General features: G+C 38.1%; 1 non-coding gene across 1 annotated transcript; it reads right to left on the minus strand.

Moving 5' to 3' along the window:
* Window positions 1–11,255: 11,255 nt before the first annotated feature.
* On the minus strand, window positions 11,256–11,362 carry LOC136165691 (U6 spliceosomal RNA). The gene has a single exon (XR_010662693.1). It is a non-coding gene; the product is annotated as a U6 spliceosomal RNA (small nuclear RNA).
* Between the last annotated feature and the right edge of the window lie 4,288 nt (window positions 11,363–15,650).

A 15,650-nucleotide genomic window follows, 5' to 3' on the forward strand; every position in this document is an offset into this window, starting at 1 on the left:
TCATTTGCAAAACTCAGGGAAAACAAAAGTTGGAAGAAATGCTGTAGGGAGATAGAACTTGAACTCTGAGCTCACCCTCCTGACCATGACGCGATTATACTGCCTTATCGTTATGACCTCCTCCAGAGATAACCAGTGTATTAAGATCCCCAAGGATGTTTATCACCAAAACACATGTAGTACGAGAATGAATTTCTTGGTACAAGTTGTAAAAGTGAAAGGTGAGAGGTGCTGGGCTTTCAGATCCCTCTTTTTTTCACTATTTTCTGGGTACTTTACAATTTTTGATGCTTTAAATGTATTTTTTCCCCCTCTGCATCTTTCTCAAATCATATGCAGACTGCCAACTATACTTTCTAAATCAGTTGTCATTCACTTGCTAAGTCGTATCTGACTCTTAAAGACCCCAGGGACTGCAGCATGCCAGGCCTCCCTGTCCTTCACTACCTCCTGGAATTTACTCAAACTCATGTTTTGAATCATTACATTTGGCTTAATACAAATGGGAACAGAAAAAAAGATATTTTGATGTTCTAACATTTTTTTAACCTCAGGTTTTTTTTAGGCAATTATAATCATCTATGGCAACTCTGAGTCCTGCTTTACTCATTTAAATTATATCATAAGAATTTATTGCATTATTAAACACTCTTCCAAAAATGTTTGAATAATTGGTAGTATTCTCTCAGGCAAGTAAATCTTTTAACCAATCCCCTGTCATGTGACAGACATAAAGCTAAATTAAAGTTACCATAACTCTTACCTTAGCTCTAGACATCTAGAAACTAATCAGCAGGTACTGGTCTCAGAGTTGGTACCTAAAAGGCTATTGCAATCAGTAAATTACATAGCCTGTCACACTTGATCAATTTTTACCATATTAACAGTGATTACACGTTTCTCGTCTTTCACTGGGAAATCAAATAATTGACCACAGCTGGCAGTATTTTATTTTACATGGAACACGCGGCTGGAGGAATGCCAGGCTGGCCTTGAACAGGACTTTAATTGATGCAAACATTTAGGGGCAATGTCTTGTGTTGGCTGAATTTTTTTTTCTTTGGTAACCTTCTACACTGGTGTCTGAATATTTTCAAAAGTGCACATTGGAGTTACATAGCCTTCACCGAGGCCTAAGGAGAACCCAGGAGCCCAAAAAGCTTTACCCCCAAAATGCAAAACAGCCCTCTGACCATTCAAGATATGTCATAGGTACTTCTAAATAGTAGTGTTTGGAAACTCATGTGATCCCCTCAGGTTTTACAGCTGCTTCATGTTGGTAAGTAAGAGTAGTAACTTCAGAGGCTATATTTTGGATACCAGTGATTCTTGCCACAGAATTTTTATATGCAAGAATGAAATAAAAGTGAGAAGGGCAAAAGAAAAATAAAAACTTTCCCTACAATTTAGGTTTATAAACTCTTCCTGATATACACCACGTTTTACCCGAAACGATTCATTAAACAAAGAAAGGTTCTATGAGTGAGAAGGGGAGAGAGATGCAGATTATCAGTATCATATTTATTCATTCAGCAGAATATTAGCATGTAGTTGCAGTCATTTTGTTATTAGAAAGAAATACCAAATCTATTCTGCCCGCATAATCCACAGAATTTGGATTAACATGTTATACAATTTAGACTTTAATTTTCCTAAAGTTGATTCACTGGACACCGTAAGAAAAAAAAGATCATAGGGAACATTCTCTAGGACATATCCTTGATTTACTAAAAATAGAGACAGAAGCAAAGAACCCAATCTTATTACAGCTGTTTTTTACTTCACAGAACAAAGAATGCTGGTGTCTACAGTAAAGGCACAGTTGAAGAAACAAAAATAACCCTTAAAAAATTAAATTACTATAATATGTCATCCTCGAATCTTTAAAACATAATTAAGGATAAGTTTGAATGAGTCGATGAAACTATTTTTACGTCTAATAAATAGCTATACACACACACACACACATCTACACTCCCACAGACTCTAGCCTTCTACATTAATTTTAAAACTTTGATAAGTCAGCGTTTTAAAGCTTGTATATACTTTCATTATGTGCACATTAACATAAGAATGATTGTTAATTATTTACTTTTAATTTTAAATGCAGGGTTAAAATGTTTTTTTTGTGGGGTAACACTTTTTAAGCTTGCCTACTTTTAGCAGCTTTCAAGTTTTTACTTCAGTAGTTTCAAAATCTTACATTTAAGAAAATTGTTGACTGGTATCTTTAAATATTTCTCCAGGTCCTGTGGGCCAGTTTTCATGGCCTCTCCTGGGTTAACATGGTTATGTGGTTATCCCTCACTGTAACACACACTATACCACCTGGGAACAGCTTTAGAGGCAAAATATTAGTCTTATAGGTGTTCTGTTCCAGGGATTATATCAATAACACCTCAAACCGAGATGCCTTAGGAGTTTAGAACAGTTTATAAATACCTTTCAGTGATAAAACACATGTCACAATTGTAACCGGTTAGTAACAAGAGAATGACTTCACAAGATTTTAGAAACTGGTAACTTAAATTTACATTACCATGGCACATCTACTTGCCAACAAATGTAAACTTTATTTTATTTTATGTTTATCTCGGCCTAGGCCTCTGCAGTCGCTGCTTCCACGGGTGTCAGATGGAGCTGTTGTGTTCAGACAGTGTCTTTTGTATCATCACATGTGGGAACTTAGTAACCTTTTCACCACCACAGTTAGAAATAACAAAGAAGCTTCTTTCAGTATCAATTCTGAGCAGTAATCCTTGGCCCAGGACTGGTAGAGTTATTAGACTGGTTCATGTCCGTTCACTGTGTTTCCATCTTGGTAAAATAAGCATTCAGCGAGGGTTCCCCTGCTTGAGGCTAGACACCAGTTTATGGGGCAAAAGGCAAGGGGATAATTTAACTTTTAGTTCAGTGTTTTCCCATTAATTGGGCCACACATTCTTACAAGCACCGTTGCACACAGTTTGGTTCTGAGAAGATTTGCAGGCGTTTTGTGTGTCTTTTGTTAGTTCCAGCATACAGTTTATCCTTGATTTAGCAGACTACAGTTACACAAGACTTTTCTTAATTGCCTTTCATGCACAGTTGGGAGAAACAGCAGGCAGCCTCTAAGTGAAGGTTTTGTGGCCCCGAAATGGCAGCTTGAAGGGCCTCCTTTCCTGTGTTTATTATTGACAATTCAATTAGCATGCCAAAGCAGCTGCAGGCTGCAGAAGGCAGGGTCAACTGAACTGCACAACAACTAATTTTATTAATACACGAAGTGGAGGGGCAAACGTGGCTGCCATATATTTTTGTCATGTACCTACTGAAGAACACAACAGACAGGGGCAAATCTAGCTAGTTTTCCCAAATTTTAATCTTATGGAAAGTCACATATTTAAGCTTATTTTTCCCCATTAGTGGCTGATTAAAGTCATCCATTTTCTTACTCTTCAAGCTTTAACAAAAACCATACCATACTGGGCAACAATGAGATAAAGACCTCATATTCACTCAGGGTTTTCTTTTAATAAAAACTGATTTTTTTTTTTTCTTTAACCAAAGGCAAACAAAATAAGTATCATATAAGGGCTTCCCAGGTGGCTCAGTGGTAAGGAATCTGCCTGCAATGCAGAAGTGGGAGACACGGGTTCAGTTCCTGGGTAGGGAAGATCTTCTGGAGAAGGAAATGGCAACCCACTCCAGTTTTCTTCCCTGCAAAACCCCATGGACAGAGGAGCCTGGGGGACTACAGTCCTTGGGGTCGCAAAAGAGTCGGACATGACATAGCGACAAAACAAGGTTATTTTATGAGCGACACATCCAGCGATGATATTTTGGGGTAGCCAGTGAAAGTGAAAGTTGCTCAGTTGTATCCTACTCTTTGCAACCCCGTGGACTGTAGCCTGCCAGGCTCCTCTGTCCATGGAATTCTCCAGGCCAGAATACTGGACTGGGTAGCCATCCCCTTCTCCAAGGGATCTTCCCAACCCAGGGACCAAACCAGGTCTCCCACATTGCAGGTGGGTTCTTTATCATCTGAGCCACCAGGGAAGCCCAAGAATACTGGAGTGCGTAGCCTATCCCTTCTCCAGCAGATCTTCACAACCCAGGGGGAGCCATAAGCATACTGAATTGTTTAGTTGTAGCAATAGTCCAGTGTAACTGGTGAAACAACCCAAACAGTGCCAACAACTACATGTAGGTAGGTCAGCTGAGGGGACTCCAGGGGCAGAGTGGGAGATGCTCCTGGGTGGAATCTGGCTCTGGGGGTGGATCTGGGGCAGTTTCCAGACAGATGCTTCATGTTCTACTGGTGCAGCCACTCTCCAGAAGCCATGTAACATTGGTTCCCCAGGATGCCTGGTAGGGCTCGGAGGTGACAGCTGCAAATCCAGGAGTCGGCACTGAGATTGGCTCCAGCAGCAGGAATGACTCCCAGGTCCTCGACATGTCACAGCCAGAAGGTGGGAAGGGTTACTTTTCAGAGTTCACACTTGGTGGCTTTAGCTTTCCACATACTAACACTCATGTTTTTTAAGCTAACACCAGTTATTTTTTTATTTTTTGACTGTGGTACACAGCTTGTAGGATCTTAGTTCCCCAACTAGAGACTGAACCTGTGCCCCTGCAATGGAAGTGTGGAATCCTACCCACGGGACTGCCAGGGAATTCCTAACACTTAATTCTGATGCCTTAGTTTGATTTGCACATAACTCTTGGCTGACGGCTAACAGAGACCTCGCAAGGAAACAGCGTAGGGTGGCTGTTCTACTTGCTCTTTAGTTTACATACCAAAGATTCTGCAATGGGCAGAATTTCAGATTGCATTACTTTTCTTTCCAGCACCATCAGCAAGGCCTCCTGAATCATTCCATTCTAATTTGCATCGTTTTGCCTCTTTTCCTACCTTAATCGAAAATGTTTTTATCATACCTACTTTGCACTTCTTCAGGGTTTAACACTCCAGTGTAAGCAATCCCAAAACTATTAATTCCACCCCTCCTGGTCTTACACTGGCTTTCCTGTTGGGCTCATTTGTCTTCTGTTACCTTCTCATGCCTACCTTTTTCCCCCCGCTAGATTAAACGTCTTGTCAAATACACTAGGCTTCAAAATAAGTATTTCAGAAATTGTGTGTGAGGATAGTGAAGGGCAGAAGTTCCATAATGACAAGATATAAAAACTCCTAGATCACCAACTCTCATCAAAAAACAGAGAAGAATCTAAAGAAAAGGGCTCTGAAATAAGATAGAAACTCATTTATACAAAATCCACTCTTGGAAGATTTCATATAGAGTTAAATGCTAAGTTGACTGTCATTCTTCACATTACATAGTTAAAGATGTCAGTCCTTAAGAAACTTATTTTGCAGTCTAATGATCTCCTTCCTGAATTCCAAGTTTATTTCAATACCTCTATTTTGTAAAAACCTAATTAATGAATATAATCATTTAAGAATAATATGACTTTTATTGCATTTGCAACTACCAGTTATGTTTATTGCTTTATATTCCCTAAGGAAAGGGTAAGAATTTTCTTAAGACCAGCATAGCAATTACTCTCTCCTTACAGTTTTTTTTCTTCACAGCTCTTTGGAATTGTCTCTCATGCTGTATATACCACACACAAATATGGATTTTTTAGGATCCTAAACTCTCAGATTGTGTTTAATTATAGTTAACCTTAGAACTTTCAGTTATACTTGGAAGAAAGTAGAGAGTCAGATTAGGCAATACTTCTCTTCACTGCTTTTTTTGCAAAAATGTGTTTCTAACTCTAGGAAAACATCTCCTAATGAAACCTCCTAAAGTCAAGGTCTTAAGCCACAGGCAAACACAATGTTGGCCACATTTCACGTGAGCTTTCAAAGGCTGGTCTGTTCAATGATTGGAATGATTCAGTAGTGGTCATGTAATTGTTTCCCACAGGCCACTAAGAAATGTAAACGAACTCTGATAACAAAGTTAAAGTCTGATTTATGAAGATGGTATACATGTTTCACATACCTAATTCATTCCTAGGCACTCGAGTGGGATTAAGTAACACAGAATAATGTCTAACTATGTAATCCTGCTTTTACATCACCTTCAAAGAGATGTCAGCATTGACATATTCACATATATAAAGCCCTAGCCATGACATTAATAAGTGCCTTCCTAGATTTTCCTAACACAACTTGTGATTATTGCAACCTCCTGGCAATATTTCTGCCCCACCTCCAATATCTATTTATTAGTTTATCTTTTCTCTTTTATTTTCCCAGCTCCCTACAATCCAACCCATCAGCTATGATTTCAAAATCTGATATGTATCCTAAATCTTTCCACCTCCCTCCATAACCACTACAATCACCACTCAAATCTAAACCAACGTCTCTCACCTGGAATATTGCCACAGTCTCCTTTCTTTAATCATGCTCCCAACCTTGTATCAATTCTTATAGCCTGAGAAATCTTTTACAAACATAAATCTGATCGTGTCATTTGCCTGCCCAGAACACTCCAGTGGTTTTCCGTATCACTTTGACATAAACCAGACTCCCTCCTGTGACCCCCATGACCCCCCAAGGTTTGTCCCTGCTACTTTCTCCAAATTTGCCTCCTCCCTCTCTCTCTCCATTCTCCTCCCTCCACACTTCCTCCAAGGGGTTGGGCAATTTCCAGCTTCAGGATTTTCAAATGGCCCTTCAACCCAGCAGGACTACCACCCTCCCATCAAGCATGGCAGTCTCCTTATCTTAGTGGAATCAACCAAAATGTCTGTTCTTCAGAGAAACCTTCCCTGACCACCAGGCATGAATTCAGATATTGCAAACTCTGAAGCTTATGTAATTTGGGAGAAGTTTTTCTAAAGAAAATTTGTAAATCTTAAACTTGTAAATCTTATTAAAAAACACACGATCATGGGGCTCCATGGCTGGAACAAGTGAAGGACTCTAAAGCTTAGGATCATTACCTTCACCATGATTCTTACTCCATGACTACCCTTGTTAAGTAGGTCCTCTCCACCTACCCTCACCTCCAGCCCATGGCCTCTATTAGCAAATCCTCTTTACCCTTTTTACCACTTCTCACAATTTGTCAGCTGTCTTGTCTGTCTCCAACAGCAGACTGTGCATTCCAGCAGGGTGGGTACCTTGCAAAAACTCCTACCACCAAACGTCGCATCAATGTGCCATTGAATGAGTGGGTGACGAAATGTCCTTTAACAATTAACAATGCTAGCTAAATGTAAAGAACTAATTTAAATCTGTACCTGATCAAAGCAGGCTTGTTTTCTGTCCCTCTCTCCCATAATAAGAACCTTACAATATGTCATGATTCCTGGTATGGAGGAAGCAATTTCTATGTCCTCTCTATCTACTTCAAGCCTCAATAATTTTTTTTAAATGGTTTAATATTCTTTTTTTTAAATTTTTTTTTTATTGAAGGATAATTGTTTTACAGAATTTTGTTGTTTTCTGTCAAACCTCAACATGAATCAGCCATAGGTATATATATATCCCCTCTTTTTGAACCTCCTTCCCATCTTCTACCCCATCCCAACCCTCTAGATTGCTACAGAGCCTGTTTGAGTTTCCTGAGCCATACAGCAAATTCCCATTGGCTATCTATTTTACATATAGTAATGTAAGTTTCCATGTTACTCTTTCCATACATCTCACCCTCTCCTCCCCTCTCCCCATGTCCATAAGTCTATTCGCTATGTCTTTTTCTCCCTTGTTGCCCTGTAAATAAATTCTTTGGTACCATTTTTCTAGATTATCCGTATATATGCATTAGAATACGATATTTAGCTTTCTCACTTCACTCTGTATAATAGGTTCTCATCAGAACTGACTCAAATGTGTTCCTTTTTATGGCTGAGTAATATTCCACTGTGTATATGTACCACAACTTTATCCATTCATCTGTTAATGGACATCTAGGTTGCTTCCATGTTCTAGGTGTTATAAATAGTGCTGTAATGAACAATGGGATACATGTGCCTTTTTCAACCCTGGTTTATGCAGATATATGCCTAGGAGTGGTAATGCTGATCATATGGTGGTTTTATTCCTAGCTTTTTAAGGCATTTTCATCTTAAAAAACTGTCTTCCATAATGACTGTGTCAATTTACATTCCTGCCAACAGTGCAAGAGCATTCCCTTTTCTCCACATCCTCTCCAGCATTTATTGTTTGTAGACTTTTTGGTGCTGGCCATTCTGACCGGTGTAAAGTGATATCTCATTGTAGTTTTGACTTGCATTTCTCTAATAATGAGGGATGTTGAGCATCTTTTCACGTGTTTGTTAGCCATCTGTATGTCTTCTTTGGAGAAATGTCTGTTTAGGTCTTTTTTCCACTTTTTAACTGAGTGTTTTTCTGGTGTTGAGTTGTATGAGTTGCTTATATATTTTGGAAAATAATTCTTTGTCAGTTGTTTCATTTGCTATTATTTTCTCCCATACTGAGGGTTTTCTTTTAACCTTGCTTCTAGTTTCCTTTGCTGTGCAAAAACTTTTAAGTTTAATCAGTTCCCACTTGTTTACTTTTGTTTTTATTTCTGTTACCCTAGGAAATGGGTCATAGAGGATCTTGCTTTGATTTATGTCATCGAGTGTTCACCTGTTTTCCTCTAAGAGTTTTATAGTTTCTGGTCTTACGTTTAAGTCTTTAATCCATTTTGAGTTTATTTTTTGTGTACAGTGTTAGAAAGTGTTCTAATTTCATTCTTTTACTGTCCAGTTTTCCCAGAACCATTTATTGAAGAGTTTCTCTTTGCCCCATTGTATATTCTTGCCTCCTTTGTCAAAAATAAGGTACCTATAGGTCCATGCATTTATTTCTGGACTTTCTATCTTGTTTCACTGGTCTATATTTCTGTTTTTGTGCTAGTACCGTACTGTCTTGATGACTGTAGCTTTGTAGTATAATCTGAAGTCAGGAAGGTTGTTTCCTCCAGCTCCATTCTTCTTTCTCTTCTGCTTTGGTTATTCAGGGTATTTTGTATTTCCATATAAATTGTGAAATTTTTTGTTCTAGTTCTATGAAAAATGCAATTGGTAATTTGATAGGGATTGTAGTGAATCTGTAGATTGCATTTGGTAGTATAGTCATTCTCACAATATTGATTCTTCTTACTCAGGAACATGGAATATCTCTCCATCTCTTTATGTTGTCTTTGATTTCTTTCGTTAGTGTCATAACTTTCTGTGTATAGTTCTTTTTGTCTCCTTAGTTAAGTTTATTCCTAGATATTTAGTTCTTTTTCTTGCAATGGTGAGTGGAATTGATTCATTAATTTCTCTGATATTTTATTGTTAGTATATAGAAATGCAAGTGATTGATTCAGTTTTATTGATTTTGTATCCCACAACTTTGCTAAATTCATGGATTAGCTCTAGTAGTTTTCTGATACTACCTTTAGGGTTTTCTATGTACAGGGTCATGTCATCTGCAAACAGTGAGAGCTTTATTTCTTTTCCAATCTGGATTCCTTTTATTTCTTTTTCTTCTCTGATTCCTGTAGCTAGGACTTCCAGAACTATGTTCAATAATAGTGGTGAAAGTGGGCACCCTTGTCTTGTTCCTGATCTTAATCTTTCGGTTTTTCACCATTGAGAATAATGTTTGCTGTAGGCTTATCATATACGGCCTTTACTAGGTTGTGGTAGGTTCCTCCTGTGCCCATTTTTTGAAGAGTTTTAATCATAAATGGCTGCTAAATTTTGCCAAAGACTTTTTCTGCATTTATTGAGATGATCATATGGTTTTTATCTTTCAGTTTGTTAATATGGTGTATCACATTGATTGATTTTCATATACAGAAGAATCCCTGCATTCCTAGAATAAACCCAACTTGATCATGGTGTATGAGGTTTTTGATGTGTTGCTGAATTCTGTTTGCTAAAATTTTGTTGAGGAGTTTTGCATCTATGTTCATCAGTGACACTGGCCTGTAGTTTTCTTTTTTGTGTCATCTTTGGTTTTGGTATCAGGGTGATAGTGGCCTTGTAGAATGAGTTTGGAAGTGGTCCTTTCTCTGCAATTTTTTGAAAGAGTTTTAGAAGGATGGGCATTAGCTCTTCTCTAAATGTTTGATAGAATTCTCCTGCGAAGCCATCTGGTCCTGGGCTTTTGTTTTTTGGGAGATTTTTTAATCACAGCTTCAATTACAATGCTTGTAATTGGGTTGTTCATAATTTCTAATTCTTCCTGGATCAGTCTTGGAAGATTGAATTTTTCTAAGAATCTGTCCATTTCTTCCAGGTTATCAATTTTATTGCCATATAGTTGCTCATAATAGTCTCATAATTCTTTGTATTTCTGCATTGTCTGTTGTAACATGTCCTTTTTCACTTCTAATTTTGTTGACTTGATTCTTCCCTCTTTTTTTCTTGATGAGTCTGGCTAAAGGCTTGTCAATTTTGTTTATCTTCTCAAAGAACCAGCTTTTAGATTTATTAATCTTTACTATTGTTCCTTTCATTTTTCTCCCATTTATTTCTGCTTGGATTTTTATGATTTCTTTCCTTCTCCTAATCTGGGGGTGTTTTGTTCTTCTTTTCCCAGTTGTTTTAGGTATAAAGTTAGGTTGTCTATTCAATATTTCTCTTGTTTCTTGAGGTAGGATTGTATTGCTACAAACTTCACTCTTAGAACTGCTTTTGCTGCATCCCATAGGTTTTGAGTTGTCATTTTCTCATTGTCATTTGTTTCTAGAAATTTTTTTATTTCCCTTTTGATTTCTTTAGTCACCTGTTGGTTATTTAGAAACGGTTGTTTAATCTCCATGTGTTTGTGTTTCTTACAGGTTTTTTTTTTCTTGTAATTGATATCTAGTCTCAGCACTGTGGTCGGAGAAGATGCTTTATATGATTTCAATTTTCTTAAATTTACTGAGGTTTGATTTGTGACCCAAGATGGGGTCTATCCTGGAGAATATACCATGTACACTTGAGAAGAAAGTGTATTCTTCTGCATTTGGATGGAATGTCTTGAAGATATGAATGAAATCCATCTCATCTAATGTATCATTTAACATTTGTGTTTCCTTATGAATTTTCTGTTTTGATGATCTGTCCATTCGTGTGAGTGGGGCGGTAAAGTTTCCTACTACTATTGTGTTACTGTCAATTTCTCCTTTTATGTCTGTTAGTGTTTGTCTTATATATTGAGGTGCTCCTATGTTGGGTGCATAGATATTTACAATTGTTATGTCTTCCTCTTGGATTGATCCCTTGATCATTACGTAGTGTCCTTCCTTATCTTCGTAATATTCTTTAAATATATGGAATGCTTCAGGAATTTGCATGTCATCCTTGCACAGAGGCCATGCTAATCTTCTCTGTATTGTTCAATTTTCAGTATATATGCTGCCAATCCAAGCACAAGCCTGAGGAATTTTTAAGGCCACCTAATTTCTGGAGATAAAAAATCAATTGTCCAAGAGGGTGGGCCTGTTTACATGGATCAGAATCACCATCCTCTGTGCTTTAGGGGGAGGATCTGAATCAACATGGCTGTGGTGATGCTAGTCAGGGGCCAGGGCTGCATCCTCTGTGGAGCCCTCAGCTCTCAGCAGGCTCAGACCTCTCCTCTCTGGACATTTTGTGCACCCATTGCCTCATTATATTCCCATTTTTGTTTGCAAGCTTGTCCATATCACTGGAAGAATCATTAAATGACTTCCAGCATACTCTTTTTGAATAGGAGAAATGATAAACCAGTTTTTTAAAATGGTTTAAGTTTGGTTTTATCTGGACTAGACAAGGATGATTGCTCTCAAGTTCAGAATGATACAAAAATCTTGTCTGCCTTTTATTGAAAATTCTTCAAAAAAGCATAAGTTACACAAATCCAGAAATGAACTTGAGGTTCTTCTGTATTTATATGAACAAACTGTATTTCACTTGTCAAGTGGCTCAGGATCTTTGCTATTCATTTATTTGTGGCAGATTAAACAGTCACCAGAGTATATATTCTATGGTTAAATTAACCTGAACTAGGTTAATTATGGTAGCTATTGAACCTCCATCAGATACCTTGCAGATTGGACCTCAGTGTGACCATATTCCACTGTAAGCTACGGCTTACCAAACAAACTTCTAACTGGGAGCAGTTTCAGAATCAATTTAAATTCAAATAAAAAGGCACTCCAGTGAGAGGCACATTAAGATGTTTAAATTATGGGGCATGTGGGATTCATCAAGCAAGGGAAGCTGTTGTAAATCAAGCTTATGGTGAATGGGTTAAACACACAAGGGGGTTTTAATGCATGAGCAACACTTCCTAGTATCTTTTTCTAGTTTGAGCAACTTAAATGGAAATGTTAAGGAAATAGCAAGGAGTAAGTAAGGTTTTACCAACTACCAACCACCATATTTATAGTTTTTCACTATTATTGTCACGCCAGCTTTAAAAATAAGTAATAATTAGGCCTAGGAACACATTTCAATACATGAAACTAGAATGAACTGGGGGCAGGGGGAGCAGAGAGAAATGAGACCGGCGGTTTGAGGGACTTATAAAAAGAATTACCCTTTGTTCTTGCTTCCTTTGTAGATTCTGCCATTTTGTATTATATGTGGATTTTCCCTGCTGGATTATCCTATTCCACTTCTTACCTTCATTTCCTAGCCCTGAGCCTTGCAACTAAATCTGTGTTTGTGCAGAATGGGTGTGCAGTGAACAAAGTGGCACCCTCGGTCTAGATATCTGAGCACTTATTCATGCAGGACTTTATTCCTAAAGAATGTGCCTTTGCAGGAACAACAACAAAAAAATATTACTGGATGGTCAAATGGATCCTATGGATAATTGTTTAAAGCCAGGAGACAGACACATCTGTTTCATGGCTCTCCCCTTTCAATCCCCTTTTCTTTACGCTAGGTACTGTATATTCTCTGGCAGCTTCTAGGGCCTCTTTCAGACCTAGCTACTTAATTAATACTAAGGATATATTAGTTAGTACTTAATTAACTTTAGTTAGTTAATACTAATTAATATATTAGTTAGTACTTAATTAATACTAAGGATACATTTCCTAAGCCCTTGCATTTTAAGCAGATTCCTAAAGAGAACAATGTTCAACACATAAATTGAACTTCTAATGATAAAATTTTAAGCAAAGTACTCCTTTAAGCACAAATCTAAATTTTCTTAGTAGTTAATTTCTCTATGCTACCAAAACCATCTATTTCATTAAATCCAACAAATGATGAAATAATTCAAACTAGGTGGGGAGCATTTGATTAGATCCATGAAGACAGGCAAACTATAGCCCAAAGGCTAAATCCAGCCTTCCTCCTGTCTTTGTAAATAAAGTTTTATTGGAACAGTGCTCACTCATGTATGTAATGTTAGTGTTTGCTTTTCAACCTCAGTAGCAGAGCTTGCAACAGAGACTATATGACCCACAAAGTCTTAAGAATTTACCATGAAACTCCTGGGTTAAGTTCTTCCCTTTTTAGCTGGCTCTTGGGTTATCTTCTATTTTTCCAGTATGTACTAGTCCAAGTCCTTGTGAGTTATCCTTATTTCCAAGTTTCAGTAAAAGCTGGCTCTGTTTTGAGAACCCTCAGTGTGTAGCCTGGAATGCAGAGCCTGCACTTTTGAAACATAAACACTTTGTCTCGATATAATTTTAGTACTTCTGGAACTAACTCCCCAGGAAACGAAAAACACCAAGAAGCTCCTCTGATAGAATTCAGCTCATATTGAGAACAGGTATCTTTGCCAGAGGTCTCTCCTTGCTCACCTAAACCATGAACAATAACTTTTTTGGAGAGCCAAACTTTTACCAATAATTGCGAGAAAACTGTTTGACCTGCTTTGTCCTTTGATGTGAAGTAATTTCTTACTTCATGCTTATAATGGAAAATAGCAAAGTATAAATCCCAATTCCACTTTAGCATTGAGAGATTAAGTGAATTCATTTAGAAGCTGACATCTCCATTGAGATAACCAGCACAGAGATAGGAAGTTTTCTATAGGTTTACCATCCTCTGTATTTAAAAGTGAATGAAAAAGTATTTTGGTTGGTTTCCAAAATTAATCATGTTTGAAATACCAGTGATACATTTGTAGAATTGAGTACTATGTTATTTATACAAAATCCTATCTTCTAAAAAACTGAGTAAGTATTCATCTTGTCTCCTGATCATGTTACTTTCTAAGCACATCTGCCTGGCTGGAGGAGGAAAAAGAAAAGCATTTCAATCCTCTTCAACTTGAGGATGAGTTGCAGGGGTGGGGGCAAGGTTTGAGTCTGGCACCTTAAAGATGGAGGCGAGAGCAGGGCAGGGGATAGGCGCTCTTGGGAGCCACGTTTCCTCTCCGGTTAAGCACTCGTGAGAGCCCTGTTTGAGAACTGAGTACCTCACAGAAATTATTCATAAGTAAAAGGTGAAACAGTTCTGACACCTCCCATGTTCTAGGCACTGCCCAACGAGCTCCAGCCAGCTCAGCTCCCCTGATGTTAGAACTTCGCACGGGCACTAGACAGCCAGCAAGTCACAGAGGATTTGCCTCCAGGTGCTCTAGCAAACCTCTTTTCAAGGTATGATAAGGGGCCCATTTTGAATGACAAAATGTCTCTACGGAGAAAAAGAAGTGTGGGCAGCTCTAGCTCCAGGCTGATGGCACTGGGTGTTTACAGGAAGCGCATTTCTTTTTATTTTTAGTTGGAGGATAATTGCTTTACAACATTGTATTAGTTTCTTCCATGTGTGCGTGCTAAGCCACTTCAGTCGTGTCCAACTCTTTGTGACCCTATGGACCACCGTCTGCCAGGCTCTTCTGTCCATGGGATTCTCCAGGCTAGAAGACTGTCCTCCTCCAGGGGATCTTTGTGACCTGGGGATCAAACCTGCGTATCTCATGTCTCCTTCATTAGCAGGTGGGTTCTTTACCGGTAGGCCACCTGGGAAGCCCCAGTTTCTACCATACACCAACATAAATCAGCCATAGGTATACACGGGTCCCCTCCCATCCCACCTACCTAGGTTGTCACAGAGCACCGGATTTGAGCTCCCTGTATCACACAGCTAATTCCCACTGGCTATCTGTTTTACACATGGTAATGATATGTTTCAGTGTTACTCTTTATTTTTTTTTATTAGCAATTGCAATAGTGAAAAACATATAACTGGGGAATAAGAATAAGATGGTCTGAGGCCCAACTCTGCTACTTACATAACTCTGAAGTTCTAAACTCTTGATTTCTTTCTCTGTAAAATGGAAATGACAACTCCTCCTTCACAGATTTGCAAGGATTACATGAGCTAATATACACGCCAGTGTTGTATAGCGTGCTTGAGCCACTATCAGACATTATTACCCTTTATAAAGAGAACATTATAAAAGACATTATAAAGAGGAAAATTATCCAACGTAAAACTACACTGTTTTTGGTAATATCAGTATAGCTGGCAACCATATTTTAAAATCCTATTGGTTGGATTTCAACAACAGTATCACAAACCTCTGCTTTACCTCATTTTCACCCAGGTTCTTGAAATTTTGTATGATTAAAATATTAAAATTCTGTCTAAATAAATACCACTCTTGAAATACTTTTCAGTCATTTTACTTGTTGAAAGATAATAGCAAATAATGTCTTGCAGAAGACAGTAAGTAGTGCTATTTACTCACAGTGATTATAATTTTTGTATTTGCT

Source organism: Muntiacus reevesi, chromosome 3 (genome assembly GCF_963930625.1).
Source record: "Muntiacus reevesi chromosome 3, mMunRee1.1, whole genome shotgun sequence".
In the NCBI taxonomy this organism is placed as follows: Eukaryota; Metazoa; Chordata; class Mammalia; order Artiodactyla; family Cervidae; genus Muntiacus; species Muntiacus reevesi.